The sequence below is a fragment of the Marmota monax genome, unplaced genomic scaffold (assembly GCF_021218885.2).
Source record: "Marmota monax isolate L192 unplaced genomic scaffold, Marmota_monax_Labrador192_F-V1.1 WCK01_AAM20220418_F8-fsc00135, whole genome shotgun sequence".
NCBI lineage: Eukaryota > Metazoa > Chordata > Mammalia > Rodentia > Sciuridae > Marmota > Marmota monax.
Genome location: NW_026694339.1, coordinates 2,824,599 through 2,851,924, shown reverse-complemented (window position 1 = coordinate 2,851,924; position 27,326 = coordinate 2,824,599). Strand labels below are relative to the sequence as shown.

Genomic DNA, 27,326 nt, shown 5'->3' with positions numbered 1-27,326 from the left:
TCAGGACTTGATGCCCGTGACTCTGACTTGAGGACAAAGGTTTTTCTCACAGTCACATGGTCCATCCAGCATGATACAATAGACCTAATTCTATGGATTAGGTTTGTCCAAAGAGGAAAGAGTCTCAGTGCTTGAATTTGCCTAGAAATCCTGTCAACATCACTATATTCATTTCCCCATGCAACTATTCATATCAATAGCATGAAACCGTCTCAACTGACGGAATGCCCTCTGGCCTCCAAGGATCCTTGAAGAAGAGGAGTAGTGTATTTCTGTAGCACCTATCACCATATGTTTATTAGAAATATTATCAAAACTAATTTTTTTCCAACATTAAAATTCTATGTTCATGTGTGTGTAGTCACATGAATTTTAAGATGAAATGTGAAGGTGGAAAAAATGAAGGAGTTATTTTCTAGAGGAAAAAAAATAGCTTCTAGAGAGATTTACTTTATTCAAAGATATCATCAGTGTCGGGTCACCAGAACCCAAAGTGAGGGCATTAGTGCCGTCTCCTATCCTCACACCCTTGTAGCTTACCTGTCAGTGGTCTAAAACTTTCAGCTTCTATTATTCTGTCATTCTAAATATCTTTCCCATATTTTCATCTTTTTATCTCAAACCCCTAGTACAATATCCTGCATTAAAGTCTCACAAAGTAAGGATACCTCGATAGCCCTAAATTACCAAGTGCAATTCACATAACAGATCTGTTAAAGGCAAAACAGGATAATGGAGATTTAAAATTAAATTAAAATTTTTAAACTATAAGAAAATGAGAGCTTTGTGTAGATAAGTAAAAGATCCCAGTAGACTACACATCAGAGATTGGTAGCAGGTAAGGAAGATTGGAAAGGGGATGTATAAGGAATAAAATATACCAAATTATTCATTGTGTATTTATGAATATATCAAATGAACTCATCATTATGAACAATTATTATGCACCAACTTAAAAAATACAAAAAAAAAAAAGAAAAGAAAAAAGGAAAAAAGAAAGGTATGTCCCTTTAACATTGTCACAGAGCTCAGGATTGAAACTCCTCTGTGGAATATTTCAAATAAATATAAAAATGACAGACAACTGGGTTCCAGGAGCACTGAAATAACCAGATTTTGTGAATTGTTCAAAATGACTTTTTTTCTTCCTAAAGTTCATAGTTTATACTGACTCCCTCCTTCCTCTGAGAGACAATTTCAAGTACAGTATGGGTTTGTGAAATGGCATACACTGAATAGCTCACATTGAGTTCCTCTTGCCCTAGGAGAAAAATGAGTTGACATATGCACTGTCTTTTTAAAACTAGGATTTGAAGGGGGAAATTTTTTTGAAAAAAATAAAATCTAACTAAAGGGCCTTAAAACTCTTTAGAGAAGAGAAACCAAAAAAAGCTTAGAAAGTTTCAGGTCTCACTTTATTTAAAATGCCCCATCAGTATTTTAAAAATCATGGCACTCTACCTCCATGTTTGACTGTAAGGCTTCTGCAGCCCTCACCTCCTGGGGTATCAACTGAGATTCCCTGCAACCCCTGGAAAACAACTTACCTGGGTGAAGAATGGAAACCGGTCTTAGGAGTTTTCCACCTTGGTCAACAAAAGAATGAATGGCATAAAGAAAAAATATTTAGCCTCAGTTTCTTATCATGTTTAATGGCAGGGTTAGAAGAAGGTCTTTAAAATACTTCAATTCTATAATTTCAAATTCATGGTTATGTCAAGTACAAAGGAAAGAATCCTCTCACTACAAGTGTTTCCTCCTATACTTGGGAGGAGGGGACAGGGATGGACTTTCTTTTTAAAGAAAATTTAGTCATCAAAATGGAAGAAAAGTTGATGCTTATTGAACTTAAATCAGAATTAAAAACGATATACTTGAATAATGAAAGTCTGTGTGCAGAACAATGAACAAACCAACTTCAAAAAAAATTGTCATGTGCTTCAAAAATAATCCATCAATCAGTCATCAAATGAATCCCAAAGAGGCAGGAATGCACAGCTGAGTGGCACTTATGAGTACAGGTTTCAAACCACTTTCCCTTGGGCAAATTCTGGCACTGCCCCTGTGAGCTGGGCTGCCTTTAGCAAGTTTATGTCCAGGCATAATTTTATGTATAGTTTCCTCTACTGTGAAATAGGAACAAAAATAGTATACTCTCTAAGGGGTCTGTGTGAATATTCAACAAGTTAATACGTGTAAAATATTTACAGTGGTGCCTGTCGGGTAGCAAGTGCTCAACAATTCCTGCTTTATAATTGTCATTAGTCCTCCAATGTCATTCAACTCCCATAAAAGTCCAAGAAAAATGTTCTTGAGGGAGAACAATGTTTAATGTTCTTTAAATTATTATCACTAATCTTTAGGATAAGGGTTATCATGATCATTAACATTCATTGCATCCCTGCCTTATTTTACAGGAACTGTCCAAGGAACTTCATATTTTCATTATTGTACCCTACCAATAAATCTGTAAAAGAAAGTATTACTATGTATTCATTACTAATATACACGCTTGCATGTATACATATGTGTGTATATTTGAATTTATATATACTATACACACATAACTCAGATATGTTAGAAAATGCCTTGTAAAAGTACAAAGTTACAGAGCTCAAAACTATGCCTGATTGTGGAGCTTATTTTCTTCCCACCTCAACATAGAGAACTCTAAGCAAGTGAGATTAAAGTTTTACTGGAATGGGCTTCAAGAAAATGCAATATAGAGAATATAAAAGATAGGAGAGTTACCAGACAGGATAAAGGCTAAAAATTAAAACTGATTGAGGATAACAAATCATTATAAATATCTCAGCCCTCCCATTTTAAAGGGAAGAAAACTTGACTGGAAGAGTTTAACCAGTCAGTCCCCTGCCTCAACAGTGGACAACAGAACTGGAAGAAACTTTAAACTGATGGAGTCAAGGACAGCTATTATGAAATGGGGAAACAAAGTAGAATGAAAATAAAGATCTGAGATCTTTCAAAAAAGTAAGAAAGAATTGGTGAAACTACCTAGCTGGAAGCCAGAATTTTTTGCAGCAAATTGGTTGCCTTGTTAGAGTGTGGGGAGTAGTCAATGACAGATGACAGTGTCAAGGATTAGAGCTGTAGCAATAGACATGAGAATTGTCATGCTTGGAAAGCACCTTTTCAAATAAATATGACATAGTTGTATCACCTGTTATCTATTCCTCTACATCCAACTCAAAACCCAGAGGCTTAAAGTAACAAAACCATGTATTTTCTCAAGATTATGCCTTTTGGGTTGAGTTTACTGGGATTTTAGCTTGTTTCTCCTGGAGACTCTCATGAACTCAAAATCATGTGGCTCTTCAACTGGAGCTGCGTGGTCCAATGTGTCCTTCATCATATAACAGTTGGTTAGCTGAGGCTTTCAGCCATAGACCCTTGGTAAATTTCTACATGATCTCTTAAGCAAACCATTCCAGGCTTCAGACTAGCCTAGGTAATAGCATTCTCAATATTTGCAAACAGGTTGCTGCCTGTGTCATGCTCACCTGTGTCCTATTGGACAAAACCACCACAGAACCAAACCTAGAGTCACTTTAAGAGATGACTACACAAGGTCATGGATATTGGTAGGTGTCCTTAATTGGATTTGATTGATTTAACAAGCAGCTACAATGGTCAAATAAATGAACACAAGTACATACACACACACACACACACACACACACATTTGTTTGCTTGTTTCCTAATTCCTAATGTATCCCAACTTTTAATCTTACTGTCAAAATAATAACAAATTTGTAGGACACTAAAACAAGATGTTAGTCACAGGATTCCACTCTCATTTTATTCATTGTCAAATACAATGTTGAGGGAAAACTTTCCTGCATTGCTCTCAGCATGGAAAAGATAATTGAATAACTTAATGGTTCCTTCAATGATAGATCTGGTGCTAACTCAATTGGCAATGGGAGGGTGCCTGGGGTGTTTAACACAAGCAGTAGCAATGTCCCCTAGTGACTGCAGGTGATGTGTTCCAAAAAAGTAATGGCTTCTCTTTGTCTTTTGGAAATCCAGCAGACATATTTCTCCCTAACTAGTGTATAGTGAGATAACAAAAAGGAAATCAAGAAATGCTTTTAAACAAACTAAGCAAAGATTTGCAAATGTTATAATTGTAATCACAGAGCATCTATTGGGAGAGGTAAAGTAATCTTTGAATAACTTAATAAGACCGCATCCAAATTTTAGTGCCATCTGTTTTCGTGAAAAGATATAATATTACTGAGCAATTCCAGTAGCTCTATCTCAAGAAGGTAATGACTAGCAAAGAGAAATTCATCCCCAGTGGAGTGAAGACCAAGAATCTCTTTTCTCCTCTATAAATTTATCTCAGAGGCTTGAAGAGTTCCTGCAGCATTTCTTTTCTCTGATCAAAGTTAGTCAACTAGTGGGAGATTCTGTTTCCAGGGTGATGGAGACACAGTAACTGAATGGAACATTGGGCATTCTCCCATGGGAAAGGAGAGTGTGTTCTGTCTTGGAAGGAAGGATGCACATGAATAACCAGGGGCAGAGGAGGGAGCTTGTGGTAGATGTGATTCATTGCCCATCAAAGATCTGTGTTCCTTTCCATTGTGTAGAATCATTGCCAAGAATGTACTGGCAGAATAAGCACTACATTTTCAAATTTTCTTTGTGGCCATGTGGGACAATATGACTGACTATTCGCCAATCCAATGCTAGTGGAAGGGATGTATATTACTTCTAGACCTGGCCAATACAAAAAATACCAGGTTCTTATTTTCTCTCTCATATCATCTCTGAAATTTTTCCACTGACCCTCACAGAAACCTTAAAAACCGTTAAGTATGGTATACCTCCATCAGCAGAGAACTCTGAATTCCTGCACAGAATAAAATGCCAATTCATCTCCCTCCAACCCCACCCAGTGGGTTTTATTTGAGAAAACTATAAGTTCTTGTTGTGTTAAACCATGAAAATGTTGGATTCTATTTGTTATAGCAGATGCACTGCCTTAACCAACGTATGAGGATTTCAGGAATTTTATCCCCTCTGGAATTCTGATGTCAAAGTGATTTGGAATAAACAACTTGGCAAATGAAGGAGCTAGAAACAATGATTTTGCAGTGACAGGGTTCAAAACCCAAAGTTGGATCTTTGAAGTCATACAAATTTGGGTTTGAATTCAATATTTACAATTTATTGATGAGTAGAGTGACATACAGAAATATTCTTTTTTGAGTGTCTACTATAGAAATGTTACAAACACTAGGGACATTGCAGTAAATGAAATAGAAAACTTCCTCCCATTTTAGTGCCTATATTCTAGACAGGGGAGTAGAAAATACACAAATAGAGAAAATATATGTATAGTACAATGTCAGCGACAAATACATAAAAATAATAAGGTAGAGGGCTGGGCTGGGGCTCAGAGGTAGTGCACTTGCCTGGCATGTGTGAGGCACTGGGTTCGATTCTCAGCACCACATAAAATAAAGGACTATCAACAACTAAAAAAATAAATAAAGAAAGATAGACTTAGTAGCAGAGAAATAGGAAGGCACAGTGTCATATGTTAGGATGATATTCAGAGAAGGCTCCTCTAAGCAGGTGACATTTGATTAGACTATACATAAAAAGTTAAGGGGCAAGCCTAATGGCTATTAAGAGAACAGAGGTTGATGCTGAGGGAAGAATAAGTATAAAGACCTTGAGGGGCAGGTGGTTAGCATGTGAAGAAACAGGAAGGAAGTCAGTACCGCTGGAAAAATATATATATATATATATATACACACATATATATATATACATATATACATATACATATATATATATATAATATAAAAAATGATAAATAGCAGGAAATGAGATAAACAAGACATACAGTGACCAGGTCATATAGAACTTTGCCATAAGTCAGGTCTCATGGAAGCAGAACCTAAAACAAGAATTCATGTAAAACTGACTCATTCAGGAGTTCCCCCAAGGGAAGGATGAGAAGGAAATCTTGTGAGGCAAGAGAGAAAACTCAGCATGAATCTGAGCTCATCTGGAACGTGATACCCAAGAACCTCTGGAGAATGAAGGTCACCCCAGCACTCGTGCCACTGTGAAGCGTGAAGCTAGCCATTTGTTCCAATAGACTGATCCTAGGGAAAATGGAACGAACTTTCTAGCTGAGGCAGCTCCTGCACAGCCAAGGGCAATTCTCAGGAGAAGTGGGCAACTATGGGCCATTAGCAACCACTGCTGCATTGTGCATTGGTCTGGTCAATGAAATCCAGAGGAGCAGCAACCACCACATCCCCATCGCCCCTTGCACACTCAGAACCATTGCTTCCCACATGAACTTCACTCTATCCAGATAATGTTAGTCCAGGATCCTAGTTAGTGACAGTTTCAGGAAAATCTTATAAAAGGAGGGGTGTTGCTGCAACATCATCATCTCCCTCTTCTTATACTCATTCTAGACGTCTTTTCTGGCTCATCCACAAATCCATAAAATAGACCTTCCACAAGAATGGGAACTTTCATGGAAAAGTGACCCTCATATTTAAAGAACCTGAGTCTCTGGTCACTATGTTCTTGTCAGAACATGGTTTACACACTTGCACATCTAAGTTAAAATAGACTAATAAGAGATCCTTCAATACATAAATCAATTGTCAAAAACAGATAGCAATAACTCTACCTCCTCATGAAAACCAGGGTCCATCCTTCCAGTTGTCCCATTCTGTGCCTGATGACCTACAAGCCTATGATATATATCCACAGTAACTAGGTGGCAATTGTAGCTTTAGGTGTGATATGACTCTTATTTTATCCTTTAGAAGCATCCTTCCTCTCTGGGACCTAGAACTTCTAGACCAGGAATCAGAAAAACTTTTCCAAAAGAGCTAAAGAGTAAACATTTTAGACTTTTAGTAGTTCCTATCATGAATCCCTTTTAAAAAAAATATAATCCTTTAAAAATACAAAAATCATTCTTGGGGTCTTGAAAAATAAGTTCTGGGTAGCATTTGACCCATCTGCCATGGTTTACAGACCCTTGCTCCTGACCCACAGAGCCTTAAGTGGTGGAAATAGGAATCACAAATCTTCCCATGTGCACAGCTACTTCTGCTTCCACACCTAGGTTCTTGGATTCATGCAATCTACTTCATCCTTGATGAGAAGGAGGAGGTATACATGGGTTCTGACTCTGCCAACATACTCACATCCATCATAATCCACCATGTAAGTCCTGGAGTACTGGAGTGACCAGTTGCAGATGCTGGTTGATACCAGCAAGCCAAGTAACATTGTCCACTTAATTAATTAATACCTCTTTTGCAGTCAATGTCCTCTGGTGGCATTCTAATGCCATGCAAAGACTGTCACACTTCTAATTTACTTTTTTAGCATTTGATAGTATCAAACAGTCAGAGCTTCACCTGAGTTATCAGACTCCTCCATTTTTGCTAACATTTTGAAAGATGTGAGAAGATGAAGACCAGGTGAGAAATATCAACTTATCAAACTCAAAGGATAAAGGGTCCCTTCTGTGTCCCTTTCTTAATATCCATCTGTACTGCTGTGTAGTTCTACCTCTCCCTACAGCATTGTCAGACAAAATATAGGATATACCTAACTAGATGTGACTTTTAGAAAGACAATAAATAATTTCTGGTACATATGCGCTCCAATCCAACCTTTGTAAAATGCTTACACTAAAAATTTACTTCTTGTTTGGCTGAAATTCTAATTTAATGGGTCATTATGCAGTTTTATTTGCTAAATCTATCGAGCTTACATATCTGAAAACCACAGCTTCCGGATTTATGCCCTAACATACTTTACCTTCACTCTAATTCTCCAGTCATATATCAATTTGTGTCAACCCCTAGTGGTTCTCTGTACTTTCATACCCCAATAACTCTGTTAATCTCAATATTTCTTCAGCCTGGATCCTTCTCATTCACTCTTCTATAGAAGAAAATCTAACTCATCCCTGAACACCCAGCTCCAATGTCACACTTCTGTGAAACTTTTCCCAGTCCTCTCTGTCAAATTTAATTGCTTTTTTCACTTTTCTTCCCATGGCAATATTTACCTATAAGATGATACATATGTCATTCAGCCTTATATTTTCATTATTTAGTCATATACTGTTTTCTCCCACTGGGGTGCTAAGCTCTCCACATTTTTCCCCATGTCTGTTGCCTCATTAAGACCAACCACAGAATCCTGAATATACAAGAAACATATTTTCTCATTTCAATTGAATTAGACCACAATATGTCCAAGCAACACATCAACATACTAAGCATAAAACAATCCAGCCCAAACTGAACAGCATTAATGATAAAAATGACAGTCACATTGGTTGTGTTTTGTCCTGTTAAACAGCATTAGAAATAGATTAAAATCCATGGCAAGACCAGTTTTATGTGAGAAGGGCCACTTTTACATAGGGATTTTTAAAGTAAAGATTTAAAACCATTTAGTTTTAACCACACAATACAGAAAGCAAACATTTGTAAGTGAAACCATTAACAAAGTAAAATTATTTAGGAAATACACAATAAAGAATATAATTATTACACAATCACATGCAAAACCCATCATACTTCATTTAAGAAACACTGTTAATGAGGGAAAAGTCCAGGTTTTGGTCTTTCCTATAATTAGTTTTTCTCACTACATGGTCTTAGATCATGCTTAATTCCTGGTCAGTTGTATTATATATGTTCTCTCTTTATCAGTTCTAGAAAGCACTAATGGAAAATTTCCTAACTACTAACAGCTCATCAGCAGTATTATATTCAGGAATCAATACATCTGGACAGGTTATGGAAAGAAAAAGCAAAAGTCCTAAAAATGTAGAGAGGAGGAGCAGGATTTGAATTTCACCATTTCCTAATTAGATAAAAATGGGCAATTCCCTCAATGTTCACAAACTTTCATTCCTTCATATTTAAATTCATCAATTCTTCTGAAGATGATGCATGATAAGCCTAAGTAAAAAGATTATGAAAGACATTTCATGAAAATTCATTGTTTTTAGAGGCCAAATACCTCTACAATAAAAAGTTCTACCATCAAAGTCACGAATCTCAGCCTCGTGCCTTTGGTAGTGCTATTTTGACAACTTTGGTCACTACAAACTCTTTGCAACCCAGCAATCTGCTGAGAAGAATGTTTTATTTAGCATCTGTCCATGGGGGCAGTGGGTTGCTCCTATAATAAACGTGTTTCTTCCACACATTCGCTTTAAAAAAAAGTAAGGTGCATACGAGTCCATACTTCATGAGCAACAGCCACACAGAGCTGGGACCTTGCCACCAGCCCAGCACAGAAGAGCCTGATGCTTTTGCCTTGGACATTTCCTGGAGTTTCATTGCTCAGACCCTTTTCAGAGGACACTAGTTAAGTTCTTCAAGGATGGAATGAAGGAGTTCAGATGATAGTAAGTGAAAGGTCTCACTACCAGTTTTGATAGGGTAGGAATAAAGGAGAACTTTTTAAAATTTATTTTAATCTGTCTGGTAGTGGAGACCAAAAGAGAATAAGAGAAAGAAGAAAATGATACAACTATTTTGTTTCTGCCTTAGAAGAAATTCTAATCAACAACACACTTTTTTCCCTCATGATAAATGCATCCAACCACTCAGGTTCAAAATAGGTCACTAATTATTGCTCTGGGGATTGGAAAGGGTGAGTTGGGAATAGATTTTTGTAAAAAGCTGTGCCCTGGGGAATAGGGCTACATCTGTTATCTTTTCTTAGAGATTCTGATCATCTACCTTATATTTTTCAGCACACATTTGATCTAGCTCCACCCCATATATAGAGCCTGGCACAGTACCTTATATAGCCTATGATAAATATTACAAATAAACAAAAAGGAAATAAGCATCACACAAGTGGTAAGGAAATCAAAGATCCACTCATCTCAGAAGCAGAATTTCTCTGAAAGGACCTGTCTTATGTTTCAAATATTAAGACCTGTCCTTGGAGGCACTTCATTAAAAGGCTTACAATCACTTACAGTACATATAAAGACAAAAGGACAACCCAATCACTGTGCATACAAACAGTGACTTCCAATTTTATCCATTCCTCTAAGGTCTACACAAATAGAAGAATATCTTCTATTTAATTCTAAAAAAAAAAAAAACAATGAATACTATAGAGTAAAAAATATAATTGGCTTTGAAATAGAATCAAGGTACATTCAAATACATTACTAATTCACCCAGTAGTCAATGTCACATGTCCTGGTTTCCAATATTGCATTCAATGTTAAACGGAACACACAGATTTGTAATGCCCACTTGTTTGTGATTCTCAGACATATTCTAGCATTTGCCCATTCAAAATGTGCAGATCCTGTCTGAATAAGTGTCTCTTTCTAGATAGCATCTCTTAGCATCTAAGAGATAATAAGAATTCATTGGAGACAATAAGAATTATCCCTTTTGCTACTACAAAAACATCTCTAATTTAATATCTCCATACTACGATGGCTTTTATCTTGTTATTTTATTTTATCAACATGTATCATCTATTGCATGTCAAACCCTACACTCAGCCTTTGGGATAAGAAAGAAGATATAAAAGAAAGAAGCAAATATGTTAAGGACATCCAAAACAGTAAAAACAAACAAAAAGTCTCCCCCCCTCCCAAGGACAGATACCATGTTTCCCTGGGCTTTCTATCCAGGTGCCTATCGGTATCAGGCACATACATCATAATTGTTAATGGAAAGAAATGCTTCCTAACAGATAAAAACAAATTCCACATAAGAAGAACAAGGGTATGTCAGGGAGATGTGGTATGCATAAAACCAGGAACTATGAGAGTTTGGTGCATAAGCTCAGAGGATAGAAAGTAATTGGGTATGGCTTCACTTTAGCTTGTGTTGGAACAGTAGCAAGAAATATGAAAAGAAGATGGGTAGTAGGAGACATTATCAAGGTCCTTGGTATTATCATCCGGAGTTTGAAATTTATTTCTAATTAATTATAAAATGTAATTATTACATATTTCATATTAAATCACAATCTCCTGGAGGCTAAATTCTATATAAGAGTTTTTGGATGCACCCTACATATGTAATAGAATTCTAGGCACAGAAGGAAATCAGTATCACCATTACCATCATCAACCATCATCTTCACTACCATTATCATCACCATCACTACCATCATTACCATCTTCAGCTAACATTTTCTGATTTTATATACACCATGTCCTGTGACAGAATTTTAAACATCACTATACCCCAATGAAGTATGTGCTTCTTCACTTTACACATGAAAAAAAAAAAAAAACACAGACTGTTGCAAATTAGGTAACATCTTCAATTTCATGTGGCTAGTAAATGCCAGAGTAGTTAAAATTCTTAATTGTTTAGACTTAAAGCTTTACTTCTCATAGACTGCCTCTCTTGATAAACATATCAATTTATTTCATTTACATTTTTCCTCCACCTAAATGTAATTATCTTTGATGATCATTTGATGATCAATTCAAATTGGTTTTTAACCAACGTTCAGTTTCCTTTCTTTTCAGTGAATAGTGTGATAGAGTGGGTAATATGTCCAGACCATGTTGTTAGATCAGCATAGGTGCTGACCTTCTGGACTAGATCTGAGCCCTAGCCCCCATCATTCCTCAAACACATTTAATCTGGTAAATAAAAAAGTGCATTTACCAGCTTTGAGAAGCATTTTTCACTCTTTGCCTTCTCTAAAATTGACAGGTATCATTAAAACCTCCTCCATAAAACTGTTTAGTAGTTAACTAAGTCTAAATCTCTATGGAAAGAATAAATGGAGGCATATTTTTTAGATGTATAAACTGAATCTTCAGAGGCACAGCGTTGGAGGTTGTCATGGCAACTTTTCTCTCTCCTTCCCACTGTTTTTGGCGAGTTTTTTATTAAACAAAACAAAAAAATGTAAATGCCCTTATTAGCCCCATCACTATTTCCAGTGGAATCAGATCATTTCTTCCAAATGTCTTATGGCGCAAGCCATACAGTCAAAATACATTGAATACAAGGTACTTAGTGCCCTCATCTTAAAAACTAGGAACTGAATTAATTCACTCACTCATTCATTGCATGTCATCTAGGATTCCCTCTTCATAAAATTCTAACCTAGACACTTTGTGAATATGAACTTGTAGAAAGGCCCTCACTGAAACAGTTAAATGTGTCCATCATCTAGTGAGAGAGAAAATGAGTACCTTTCTATGATTTAAGGCACCATGTATAAAAAATTCAAAATGCTACAAAGGTTCAAAGGAAAGAGAAGTCTTATCCTGTTAGTGTCAGTGGGTAGGTCTCAGAAAAAGTAGCATTTAAAGGGATCCTGGAAAGCTGACCAAGAATTAAGGATTTAATTATAACAGGTGTCCTATGTCTGGCTTAGTCTACATTTACTGAGGAAGGTACTTTGGAGTCGCAGTGTGATAAGATGTGACATAGTTAGATAGTAAACCTCAAGCTTCTGGAAAATTTGGTAACATCTTCAATTCCATGAGACTAGTAAATGATAGGGTAACTAAGATTCTTAACCAAGTTTGGACTTCAGGTTTTATCCCTCATAGACTTTGCCTCTCTTGTTAAACATCTGTCAATTTATTTCATTTACATTTCCCTCCATCCAAAAGTAATTGCCTTTGATGATCAATGCAACTTGATTTTTTTAAACCAAGGTTCAATTTCTTTTCTTTTCAGCTAATAGTATGATAAAGTGGGTAATGGCTTGGGAGGATAAAGAAGAAAACAATAAGGAATTTAGGAGGATCAGCTGGTATAGGGATAAAAATATTTGCCCATATGTCAAACTTGATGTAGAAAATACCATTTGCCCCCAAATTAACTGATTAGACAGAAAAGAAAATCATATGGACATTTCTTGTAGCAATGTCAAAATAAATCCTAACAAAGGTTGAAACTGAACTTTTTCTAATGCATAATAAAAAAATTTTTAGGTTGAAAGATTCTAGTGGATTTTTTTCTTCATAAATAATAAATGAACTTTTCTATGTGTGAACTAGTTACATTCCCCCATTTTCATCTTTCTATTGTCTTTGATCATGTATTTCATACCACCTTCATTCAGTGATAGAGGTTAAAAATAAAAAATGAACCGTAAATAAGGGATGCCTAAAGACCTCTCTCCCTAAGCTATCATCTCATTGAGACAAAGGGCAAAATGCATTTCTCTTGGGCATATTAATTCTTGTCAGTTGGCAGGTACCAGCAAATATTTTTGCATTATTGTAAAAATGTGTCTTGGCCATTCACCTAAGATAAAGCTGATCTTAAAATTATCAAAGTAATTATAAAGGTATTTTGTCAAAAAAAATTAAAGTCATTTCACTATCCCTTGGAAACACTTATAACTTTTACCCTAAAATTTAAGAGAAATTACTTAGAAGTTTCTATCCTTGATTTCCTAAAATTGAAGTATTTTTTAAACAGAAGAAAATATATTTTTCAAGAGCAAATTTTTGACATTTGGAAAGCTTAATATAGCAAGGTTGTAAACTTCCTTGCTTTTCACTGGATAGAATCATCTCAGGGTGGTCACAAAGCTTATATATCATGCTGATCAGGAGCTCCATCTAGCAGCTGTTTAAGTCCCTGGTTAATTAAAAATGGGAAAACAAATTAATTATTACTTAATATATGCAGTTGGCTTGATAGCTAATTTTTTAGGACAATGAGTTCATAAAGCATGTAAAAATGAAAATTAAAAAATGATCATTAAGGATAAAAAAATCTGAGACCCAGAAAGTTTTTTTATGATAGTTCAGCTAGGTAGCTATTATAGCTATTATCATCATTATCATATTGAGAAAGATTCATCTTTTATAGACACTGATAACAGGACATGAGATGAATAAACTTTGATGTGAAAGTACTAGGAGATGTGGGGGGAATAACTAAAGCAGGTCTTATATAAAGAGATAGAGAGACCCATGGAAGCCATTAGTACCAGGACCACTGAGTTCCTGAGCAACAAACAAACTTTTTCACAATTTGGACTTAAGCCAGCCTTGGTATAAATAAAGTAATTGCATATTATTGAAATAGTATCACAACTGGCAAATATCAAGATCATCACATGAATGACTATGACTGACAAATTAAGTGGGAAGAGATCTCAGAATTATTCTGCTATGATGGCTGAAGGCATAGCTTCATGGAAAGGTCCAATGACATCCTTATAAAGCACTGGACTCAGTCAGGAAATATTAAATTCTAATGGCTGCTGGCTGACTGTGTGATTTTGAGTGGGTCATTTAACCTGTATTCTTCAGACTCTCCTTCATTAAATGGAGAAGAGTGCATTCTTATCTGAGTCACAGGAAGGCAGTGAAGAAAATTTATGTACAATTCTGAGTTCTGAGGAAGATGTTTAGATTCTTCCTAGATTCAGAAGCTAATGGCTTTTTGCTTCGGGGTATTTATCTTAATTGACATTTCTTCAGTTTACTAATACCAGGGAGACCAGCTATGTCTAGACTACTTTAGGGCCATTTTATGTTGGTATTACAGAGCAATTTATTAAGGAGAATTCATTGTGTAAATCCATCACCTTTCAAACATAACATTAAAAATGATATCAGTTTCCTTAAATTCATACTAGCATTGTCCTTCTAAGGGCTCTTCTAAGCCCTTTTAGTTCATTTTGACCTCCTCACACCCCCAAAAGACTTATACTCAAATTCTCAATCATCATTACAGATGGGGAAACTAAAAGTCAGAGATAAATAATTGGTCCAGGAGGATGCAATGATTTCCCAGCAGAAGTAAGTCAAGAGGACAAATATCTCTTGACTTTCTGCCCCCCAGCAACAGCTTGCATGAGACAGAATTCAAGTGAGAAGTACAGAAAGGTGCATCTCTCATCAAAAAAGTCCCTTATCAGTTTGCTAAAGTGTTCTATATCTGTCCCTGCCTAACACAAAAATACTACTAATACTAATGCTACTGTAGCTGATAGTGATTGAGCACATGCCTTGTGTCAAACTATATAGCTCACACAGAACTTACAAGAGTCCTAGTGATGTGTGACAAGGCTGAATATTTTATCTGAAGTCATAAAGGACAAATGTTTATCTAGTTAAGTTGGCATGTATTGGGAATGATAGGGTAGTTTACAGAACAAGGATGAGACTTTGATACCAAGAAGACTGGAGTTCAAAATCTAACGCAGAGGTTCAAAAACCATGAGTATTGGGGTATGATTCAGTCAAAAGCAAAATGCAAATTGAATCACATTTCTTCCCTTCTAGAGAATGCTTTCTGGCTTCCCATTGCTCTAGGTGCTTTTGCAATCACCTTTCCTGCCTCCTCGATAGCATCTCCCACTACTTATACTCCTTGCACTTTGGGATAAATCAATATGGCTATCTTCCCAGTTTTTTCAATAGTCCGTTACCTCTCTTCTACCCCAGAGACTTTTCACATTCTGTTCCTTTTCCTGGGATGTATTCCTCGCCCCACATCTCATCCTGACCATGGCAGAGCACCATCACTGTATCTCAGGAGGGCCTCTCCTTGTCATAAACGGCATTGTCTCACAAGTCGGTGGTATGCTTTACTTTAGTGTTCTGGAGAATAACACTGAAGTACAAAGAGGCTTACCCAGTTGCCCAGGATCACATTGCTAGTGAGTACCTGAGTTAAAACTCATATCCAGTTCTAATCCCAAATTTTATAAAACGGCATGTTTATGGTTTAGTCTGAGGGCTTTCTGATATATCTAGAAAGAAATCAGGAACACCTAGTCCTTCCCTGTTTCCTATTAGTTCACTACTAAAAATCAGGGTATCACTGGGCATAAGGCCTAGGCCTTTCTCATTATACCAGACTGAAATCTCAAAGCTACCAAGGAATATGTGAAACTCCACCCACTTATGGAGCCAAGATAACTTCCACCAAATGATCTATCCTAACAGGAAGGTCACAAAGGCTAAGCAACTCTTTATTATTATTATTAGTCCTACTCATGACCCAAAGGAGACTTATGATAGAGTCAAAAGTACTCAGGTGGTCTGGGGCTATCACTCAGTGGCAGAGTACTTGCCCAGTGTGTACAAGGCCCTAGGTTCAATCCCCAGCACCACAAAAAAAAAAAAGGCGGGGGGCAAGGGGTGGAAGTAAATATACTAGGGTCACTGAGATTGAATAACTGTTGTGAGGATTACATCAGCCAACAACTTGACTTGAGCAAGTTCTAAAAATTGACGATGCTATTCCAAAGTTTATAGCAGCACAATTTGCAATAGCCAATTTATGGAATCAGTCTTGATGTCCATCAACAGAAGTTTGGGGAAAGAAAATGTGGTACCTATGACAATGAGTTTCTTCTCAACCATAAAGAATGAAATTATGTCTTTTACTGATGAATAGCTAGAACTGGAAAGTATCATGCTAAGTGAAATAAACCATTCAGAAAGTCAAGATTCAAATGTTTCATCTCATATGAGAAAACTAGAGAGAGAGAGGGAAATCAAAACAAAAAAATGGGGGGGGGATATTATAAAAGTAGAAGGAAGAATGGTAGAGTAGTAGAAAGGGCCAGATGGGGAAGGAGGAGGGAGGGGAAAGGAGACATCCTGAGGAATTAAACAGACCGAATTATGCTACGTGCATACAATGATTATATCACAATGAATCCCATTTTTATGTATAATTATAATGCACCAATTAAAAAATAAATAGGAGGGAGATCAGTAGAATAGTTAAAGGGGATCAGGAGGAGGCAGGAAGGGAGGGAAAGGGGAAGTACTGGGGAATTAAATGGAGTGAATTATGTTCTGTACATGTATGAATGTCACAAAGAACCTCGCCATTATATATAATTATAATGCACTAATAAAGCATAATAAATGTAATAAAATTTATCAAAATAATTGACCATGCTGGACCATTTGGTCATTTACTCAATATTTTTTTTTCCTTTTTTGCATTTTAAGACCAATATTTGTTTATTTCAGTTCTGCCACACTGCATTAGGTACTCGACATACTACAGGAAAAGTGAGATTTGAGCATGCAATTTTGCCATCTTGGGAAGAATCAAGCGATGGATGATTACAAACTGACTGTAAAGGAAATACACAGAGTGATGGGAGAGGAATCATGAAGGAGGGAGGGAACTGCTTTACCTTGTCTCTTCTTGGAGCCTGAAACCCTGTGGAATATGAAGGAACCTCCTTCATGTGCAAAGAGCTGGGGGAGAAAAGTCTAGGTAGAGGGAACATCAAATGCCCAGAACCTTGATTTAGGATCCATGACTTTAATGTGATCAAGGCACTGAAAGAAGGAAGAAAGTTAATTGGGGAGAAGAATGGAATGAGAGGCCATTCGCATCCTGACTGAGCACCTGTCATATAGTAGGCATTAATCCAGCTGCTGAAGAAAAGCCAATGTCAGAGAAGCTCCTTCTCCACTTGGTTGACATTTCTTCAAGAAGTTGGAGCAACAGGCTTTGCACCTTCAAGGTTTTGTAAGGCAGAGAAGAAAGCTAAGAGTTTATTCTAATTGGAATGTAAAGCCAGAAAGTAACTTTATTTTAAACAGTTTTCCCTGGCTCCCTCTATTTGGTGATAAGCAGAAACATCTAGGATTATTTTTGTCATGATTTTGATTATTATCAATAATAAATACCCTGGGTCTCTCTTGTTTAGGTTTTTGAAGGCAGAAATCTTGTCAACACGGTGACAAAAATTTCAAACCACTAGAGGGAATCGTTTACAAAAAGGACACCAGCCTTGTGTTGTTTGCTCTCAGCGCCTATTTCCTCCAGATAATTTCCAAGCTAAAACTAACTGACATATTAACCAATAATGTTTATAAGGCAGAAGTCATTGGAGGCAAGTTGACAGGGAGCAAACAGTGCCAGTCTGTAAATACAGGGATATCTTATAGACAATCATATTCCTTCCCTCTGTCCTTCTCTAATCATAGGCCTCTTTAGAATGTGAGAAATAATTAATTTCCGCTTGCTTATTTTTGTTATATTCAGCAGCTTTTATATCTTCTTGAAAGAAAGTGGGATAATACCTTGCCTCTTTTGCCCTTGGGAAATATTGCTCTCTCCTGGAAAGAATATGACTTTCAGACTGTGAGAACTTGATCCATATCCCAGTTCCAGTATTAACTGGAAAATGTGGATAAATTGCTAAGGTTATCAAAAATAAGAAATTGAGAACAGGTGTTTAAACAAAAAGTTTTGTTCGAACATTCATAGCAGCACTCTTCACAGTGGCCCCAATGTGGAAATAGCTCAAGTGTCTACCAGTTGATGAATGGAAAAATAAAATGTGCTATTTCCAAACAATAGAATATTGTTAGGATATAGAAAAAAGAACAAAGTTCTTACATATGTTACTACATTGTCAGTCCTCAAAAATATGCTAAGTGAAGGCAACCAGGCAAAAAAGACCACATATTATGTGATTCAATTTACTTAAATTATCCAGAACAGGAAAACAGAGAGACAGAAGGCAGACTAATGGATGCCACAGATCAGGAGCAGAAGGATCCTAGAAGCAGAGGTGTGGATGGGAAGAAATTGCTTCATGGATATAGGTTTCCTTTCTGGGCACTGAATATAGCGTGGCCCCAGGTGGAGGTGACGGTTGTGTAACTTTGTAAACATACTAAACACCACTAAATTATACTCTTTAAAATAATTAATTCTATGTCATGTGAATGTAGTATGAATTGACAAAAAGAAAAAAGAAGAACAAAACATTAGTTCTGAGGAGCTAGGCATTGTTTTTCAATTTTTAAGCTATAGCCCAATTCTGGCACATAGACTGTTTATAAACTGTGTTTCGTGAAAACCTAGAGTTACTTATGGCCTTTTGAAATCTTGGGATAGCTATCTTTTATGTTTTGCATCTTGTTATTCCACACAATATTTAATATCTGCCTCCCATATGGTTCCTTGTGCACATGGGATTTTTTAAAAATGCCTGTTTACAGAAAAGAAGTCTTTATCTGCTTTTAAACCAAAGAAGTTACAAAATGATAAGGTAATGGCTTAATTTAGGAGTTTATATTTTGTACTTAAAGTATTCTTAACATTTAAAAGACTTGACACTTCTAAGGCACTGATGGAATGACCTTGTGTTTATTAAGTAATTGACCTTAGACTTGTGATTCCTGTTTAAAAAGCATAATGGTATTTAATCTTTATGAACAGTTCTGATTCCCAATATGTTACTGGTAGTTGTACTAGAATTTTTAAGTATTGAAAAAGGTTTTTGGGGGCTGGGGATGTGGCTCAAGCGGTAGAACGCTCGCCTGGCATGTGTGCGGCCCGGGTTCGATCCTCAGCACCACATACAAACAAAGATGTTGTGTCCGCCGAAAAAATAAATAAATAAATAAATAAATAAATAAATTCTCTCTCTCTCTCTCTCTCTCCCCCTCCCTCTCTCCCCCTCTCCCTCTCCTCTCTCTAAAAAAAAGAAAAAGAAAAAGGTTTTGCCTGTTGTTCATACATTTCAATTGTTTAAAAAAGAAACAGTATCAATTCAGTTTAAGATATGAGGGAACTAATATGTCAAGTTTGAAAACAAATCCAAAAGTAATCAAAATGATTAGCTAAAAATTGGCTAGATATAAAATAATAAGATAAACTAAGAATCTTAAAGAAAATAAAGTTTATGAATTTATAAATTTAATATATTGAATATTGCTCTTAAAAATAGTAACCAAAAGTAGGTTTTTTTAAATGTAAAAATATCACCTCTATGGAAATCACATTGATATCTTCCATTCAACAGAATAATTCAGTGTCTCTAATCTTCTCTCATTAATGCATGTATATTTTACCTCCCTTATGCTGGCCCATATTGAAATTTTCAGAGCCAAATCCTTGTGCACAGCACAGTATACATAAATGCAACCATTATTTATGACCTCATCCCTTTTCTCATAAAAAAAAATTTTATATCAATCTCAATTTACAATTGCAATGGGTACAGGAAAAAAAATTACTTCCACCCTTTTCTTCTCTACCCAGATTCAGAACAACCACCATTACCTGATCACAAGACACTTCCCTGTAGATCCTATTATCTCAAAATCATTCTCAAAATAACCTTTTAGGTAACTGCCCCAAAGTTATCAAAACTGACACACAAAATGAAATCTGTTTATCACCTCTAGTCCTCAATCCTGAGTTGTATTGTGAGCTAGAAAATTAAAAAATAAGCCCTTTTCTGTTGCAAAAGTCCAGAGAACAGGACAGTGTTTTCCCAGAGGGCATTAAATATTAACTCCTCCACGTGAGATTTCACTCCAAATGATCCTATATCTAAAGGGTTAAAGTAGTCCACGGCATCCTTTCCAGACTGTAATTAAATGAAATCATCTTCAGGACCTAGCATTCCCTAAATGGTCCTTTGAGAAATATAGCATAAAAGCTCTACCCTCAATGGCATATTATGGTTTCTTAATCTAACATCTGGATGCATTACTAGCAATTCTTTCAATATAATAGTGAGAAAACTGAGGTTTACTAAAGGTCCACTACATACTTACATGAGGTGCTAATTGACAGAATTATTTAAATTACAGAACATATGGTCCAAAAGCTAATTCATGAATGGGTTTTATTCTCAAGATAGCCCCACCAACCACTGGGCTCCTAGAATATTTAGCTAATTCTGCACAGGTATGTCAAATTCTAGACACTATCATATTTTCAATACCTTTTCTCAGCCTTCAGAAACCACACACACACATGCAACTTTGTCCATTCCGGATAGTTTTTTAAAAAACTCATTTCTTTGTTTCATAATCTCTTTTTATCTCATGGGCGATGTACAGGTCACACAAATATGAACCAGGAGAATCAAAGCTAACATCATATTCGATGAAAACCTGAAAGTGTGTCCTCTAAGATCAGGAATAAGGTCAAGATGCCTATTCTTGCCACTTGTAATCAGCATAGTATTGGAAGTATTAAAGCAATTACTCAAAAATAAGAAATAACAAACATTCATCTTCATCACATCTACTACAAGAATGAAGACCATTCTCAGCAATCCTGACATTTCAGAAAATGTTGATATCACTCGAAAGGGAAGCACAGTTTATCGTGAAGGGCCCCAAGGTGGGGGGAGGGCTTCCAATTACATCCAAGTAGAACTCATCTCCTCAGAAAGAAAAAGAGATTCCTGTTTGACAAATGGAGGGAAAATAGAAAGGAAATGGGTTGGCATGACGTGTAGTCATGCACAAAATGTGGTCAAGGGTGCTCCATGGAGCTTCCATTGCTGTAGGAGGTCTGTGTGTGCTCACTTTCCCATTAACCTTGCTGTTCAGGAGAATGGGTCTCTTGATGAAATTGGAGATTTCTTGGGTGTAAACTACATATACAGGATTTGGATGAGGATGAAGTGCTGCTTGTTCAGTGTCTCAAGCTCGAAAAGGCAAATGAATCCTTAAAGGAATTATTTGTGATCTTGTTTCAAATTCAACTATTTTAATTCATCAAGCTACAACAGTTAAAAACAAGGACCACCAGGAAAAAATTGGATGGTGTCTATGTTTCCAAAAAGGAACAGTTCAGCAGGCTAATGAATAAGATCTAAGAGTTGTCCAGCTGATCATTGCTATAAGACCAAATTTTCATATTTTAATAATGCAATAAAATACCAATGCAATTTGGAGGAGGAAAAAAACAGGTATCCAAGTCAGAAAGGAAAAGTAAAATTACATGTTTGCAGAGACCTAAAAACTCCAAAAAATCTTTTAGAACTAATAAATTCAGTCAAGTTGTAGGTTGTAAAATCTTTGTTCAGAAGTCATTTTATCTACATACTAACAAAAAATTATCTAAAAAGGATTTTTTTTTAAAAAAGCCCATTTACAAAACTAAAATACTAATCTATAAATTTAACAAAGGAGATAAAAAGACTTGCACACACACTAAATATTGTGTAACATTGATAAAAAAACCATTAAAGAAGATACAGATAAATTGAAAACATCCATGTTCATCCAGGCATGGTGGTGCAAGCCTGTAATTACAGTGACTGGGAGGCTGAGGCATGAGGATTTCGAGTTCAAAGCCAGCCTCAGCAAAAGTGAGGTGCTAAACAACTCAGTGAGAACCCTGTCTCTAAATAAAATACAAAATAGGGCTGGGGATGTTGCTCAGTGGTCAGTGCCCCTGAGTTCAATCCCTGGTATCCAAATAAATAAATAAATAAATAAAATATCCATATTTAAATCCTATCAGCATTCCAATCACATGTAACACAGAAATAGGAAAATAGACAATCCTAGCCTGTATAGAAGCACAAAACAATGCATACTAAAAGCACTCTTCAGAAAGAATGAAGCTACAGGCATCACACTTCTGAATTTTAAAATATATTGCAAGTCTACAGTAATTAAGAGGGTTTAGTATCATCATAGAAACATGCGTATAGACCAACAGAGTAGAATAGAAAGCCTCAAAATAAACTTACATATATAAGTCTATTAATTTTCAACAAGGTGCAAAGAATACACAAAAGAGAGTCCCTTTACAATGGTTATGGGAAAAATGAAATATTGACATATTAAAAGAATTTAGACACTTATGCTATACCACATAAAAAAATAAAACTAAAAATGGGTTAATTTTAAACATAATACCTGAAACTGTAGAACTAAGAACAAATGGTGGAAATATTTTGATGTTGTGCTAAGTAACAATTTCTTCAATATCAAAAGCAAATGTGACAAAAGTACAGACAAACAAATATGACTATATCCAACTAATGCTTCTGCATAGAAATGAAAATAATCAGCAGAATAAAAAAGTACAATATGGCATGGAAAAATGTATTTGCAAATCATATAGTTGATAAGGGATTAATAGGATTTATATGACTCAATTGCAAAAAAATGTTTCCTAAATGCTCAAATTGATGTTTGTTCAAGGAAGATACATACAAACGGCCAACAGCTTTGTGAAAAGTGACAGCATCACTATTCATCAAGGAAATACAAATCAAACCACAGTGAGCCAGCACCTCACACCTGTTATGATAACTATTATTTTTAAAAAGTGATTATGAGGGTGTGGAGAAATTGGAACACTTCTACATTGTTGGGAATGTAACTGGTGTAGAAATAATGTAAGACATTATAGTATTTGCTCAAAGAGTTAAAATAGAACAACCATATGATCCAGCAAGCCTACTGCAGTATCATTTGCCACATCTGAGATCTTAATACAGCCTAAATGTCCATCAATGAATAAAGAAAACAGAGGAATATCATTCAGCTTTAAACAAAAAAAAAAAAAAAAGAATTTCTGTTTTGTGTGACGTGGATAATCCTAGGGGATGTTATTGTAAATGAAATAAGTAAGTCACTGAAGGATATATATATATCACAGGATTTCATGTATATGCGGTATCTAAAGTAGTTGAACTCATAGAAATACAGTGATTGATAGGGGTTGAGGAAGCACGAAGTGAAGAGTTGCTATTTGAGAGGTATACAACATAAGTATACTATATAAGTAAATCCTATTGTTAACCTACAGTTAACAATAGCTAAAAATAGTATATATTGCCCTTAAAATTTTTAAGAACCAACCTACAAAGAGGAACACCATGCCCTCATGGAGAGGATGGTTTCCTACTCAACAATGTGTGGATTCACAGCCCAACTTCAAGGTAAATACAGACTCAACACTGCTATGGCCACTAACTAGGAACATGGCCGCTTCCATCTGGAAACAAAAATCAGGACCTGTGAAACTGTGACCAAGATCCCTGTGGGTCTGGTTGTACCCGTGGTATCTCTAATATGTGTGCTAATTGACACCATCATGTTGCAAAGGTAACAGGGAGCCTTGCATGGGATTGCCTCTCTCTCTTTTTTTTCTCCTGTTAACAGCCAACTTCTTTTGATTACCCTTTCAGTAGTCATACAATTTAATACCTTTATATTCTCACATCCTGCCTCATAAACATCACAGCCTACGGCCTCTCCCTCCTTCTACCATTAAAAACTGTGAACAATTATGCAAACCTATTGACAGAACTCATGGTTTCTTTTTGTAACAACAAAACTGTAAATATCAAAATAGAAACTAGTTGATTTATGGCTGCATATTGATTGCATTGGGTGCTATAAACATTGATTTCCTTCTTAAAGGTGAGGCATTGGTAACCTGCAGGGACACTACAAGACAATTGGTTAGAAGCTACAATATCTCAAATCTGCACTGCAAGAGAGGAAGACAAATAGACAACATGCAAAAACAAGGGAGGAAAGTGCCCCTAACAAACCAAGATACCACAACAATGGAATCCATCAACAGCTCAGTAGATAAAATGTCAGAGAAGCAGTTCGGAATGTAGATACTTAAGATGATCTGGGTATTAAAGAATGACCTTAGTGAGCAAATATAGTCAAAAATTGATCATTCCAACAAAGAGAGCAAATAAAGGCAACCACTGATCACACCAATAGAGATAAGAGAACAAACACAGGTAGCAAAAGATTACTTCAAAGAAAGAGATTCTGAAAAAAATAGAAAACAAACACAAATCCTTGAAATGAAGGAAACAATAAACCAAATAAAAAACTCAATAGAAAGCATAACCAACAGACTAGATCACTTAGAAGATAGGACCTCAGACAATGAAGACAAATATACAATCTTGAAAATAAAATTGACTACACAGTGAAGATGGTAAGAAACCATGAACAGAATATTCAAAAATTATGGGATAACATTGAAAGACCAAATCTAAGATTTATCAGGATAGAGGAAAGCTCAGAGATTCAAACCAAAGGAATTCACTATCTCTTCAATGACATAATGTCAGAAAATTTCCCAAGCATGAAGAATGAATTGGAAAATCAAATACAAGAGGCTTATAGGACACCAAATGTACAAAATTACAACAGATCTATACCAAGACACATTATAATAAAAATGCCTAGCATACAGAATAAGGATAGAATTTTAAAGGCTGCAAGAGAGAGGAATCAGATTACATATAGGAGAAGACCAATTTGGATCTCTGCAGATTTTTCAACCCAGACCCTCAAAGCCAGGAGATCCTGGAACAACATACACCAACTCTGACAAAATAAAAACCTTCCATGATAAACAAAGTTAAAAGAATTTATAGAAAGAAAACCTGCACTACAGAACATCCTCAGCAAAATATTCCACTAGGAGAAAATGAAAAACAATGAAAATTCGCAAAAGGGAGCAACTACACTAAAAGGAAAAGCCAAAGGAGAACCCAAGTTAAGGTAAAAAAGCAAAATAACCAGTAATACAAGCCATGTCTCAATAATAACCCTGAATGTCAATGGCTTAAATTCATCAATTCAAAGAATCTCTTTCTTTGAAGTAATCTTTTGCTACCTGTGTTTGTTTTCTTTTCTCTGTTGGTGTAATCAATGATTGCCTGTGTTTGCTCTCTTTGTTGGAGTGATCAATTATTGCCTATATTTGCTCACATAGCAGATTGGATTTTTTTTAAAAAAAGACCAAATGATATGCTGCCTTCAAGAGACTCATCTCATAGGAAAAGACATCCACAGTCTGAAGGTGAAAGGATGGAAAAAACCGTATCACATGAATTGTGTAAACAAGTAGGATTTTCCATCCTCATATCTGATAAAGTGGACTTTAAAGCAAAGTTAGTAAAAAGGGATAATGAAGGTTATTTTATACTATTTAAGGTAATCTTACATCAATAAGATATAACAATCATAAATATCTATGACCCAAACAATGGGCATCCATTTATATCAAACAAACCCTTCTCAACTTCAATAATCAAATAGACCATAACACAATAATACTGACTTTAACACACCTCTCTCACCTCTCTTCCAAACAAAAACTAAACAAAGAAACTATAGAACTAAATAAATTAACTTATGTATAGAATATTCCATCCATCAACAAGCAAATATACTTTTTTCTCAGCAGAACATGGATCCTTCTTTAAAATAGATTATATTTTATGCTGCAAAGCAAGTTTTAGTGTATACAAAAAAATAGAGATACCACCCTGCATTCTATGAATGAAATTAGAAATTAATGATAAAATAAAAAATAGAAGCTACTCCAATACCTGGAGACTAAATTATACACTATTGAATGATGCACAAATAACAGAAGACATCAGGAAGGAGACAAAAAAATTCTTACAAGTAAATGAGAATTTCCATACAACATATCAAAATCTCTGGAACACTATGAAGACAGTAGTAAGAGAAAAGTTCATTGCGTGGAGTTCATTCATTAAAAGAAGAAAAAGTCAACAAATAAATGACAAAACATTACAGTTCAAAGCTCTAGAAAAAGAGGAACAAAAAAACAACACTAAAGAAGCAGAAGACAGGAAATAAATAAATTAGGGATGAAATCAATAAAATTGAAACAAAAGAAATAATTTTAAAAAATGGAAAAAGCTGTTTTTTTGAAAAAATAAAATTGACAAACCCTTAGTGACCCTAATGAAAAGAAGGAGAGAGAAAATTCAAATCACTAAAATTTGTGATGAAAAGTGTCATGACAGACACTATTGGCTCCTGATTTGTGTCCAGCCAGACTGCAGCAATTAATACCAATACACCTCAAATTACTCCATGATATTGAAAAGGAGGGAACCCTTCCAAATTTATTCTACAGGCTAGTATCATCCTGATACCAGAACCAGAAAGAGACACATCAAAGAAAGAAAATTTCTAATGAAAATTTCCAATATCTCTGATGAACACACATGCAAAAATTCAATAAAATTTTGGCAAATTGCATACAAAAACATGTTAAAAAATAGTGCACCATGATCAAGTGGATTCATTCCAGGGATGCATGGTTGGTTCAACATATGGAAATCAAAAAATGTCATCTATCACAACAATAGACTTAAAGATAAGAATCATATGATTATATCAAATTATGCAGAGAAAGCATTTGAGAAAATACAGCACCCTTTCACGTTCAAAACACTAGAAAAATTAGGGTTAGTAGGAATATAGCTCAGCATTGTGAAAGCAATCTATTCTAACCCCAAAACCTACCTCATCCTAAATGGAGAAAAATTGGTAGCATTCCCTCTAAAAACAGAAACAGGTCAGGGATGACCTCTTTCACCACTTCTACTAAACATAGTTCTTGAAACTGTAGCCAGAGCAATTAGGCAGATGAAAGATATTAAAGGGATACAAATAGGTTAAGAAGAACTCAAACTATATTTATTTGTCAATGGCATGATTCTATACTTGGAGGATGCAAAAACCTCCATTAAAAAACTTCTAGAATTAA

General features: G+C 35.6%; 1 pseudogene; it reads left to right on the top strand.

The window, feature by feature from the left end:
- The first annotated feature begins 21,049 nt into the window (after positions 1–21,049).
- LOC124109045 (large ribosomal subunit protein uL6-like) lies at positions 21,050–21,611 on the top strand (annotated as a pseudogene).
- The last annotated feature ends 5,715 nt before the right edge of the window (positions 21,612–27,326 follow it).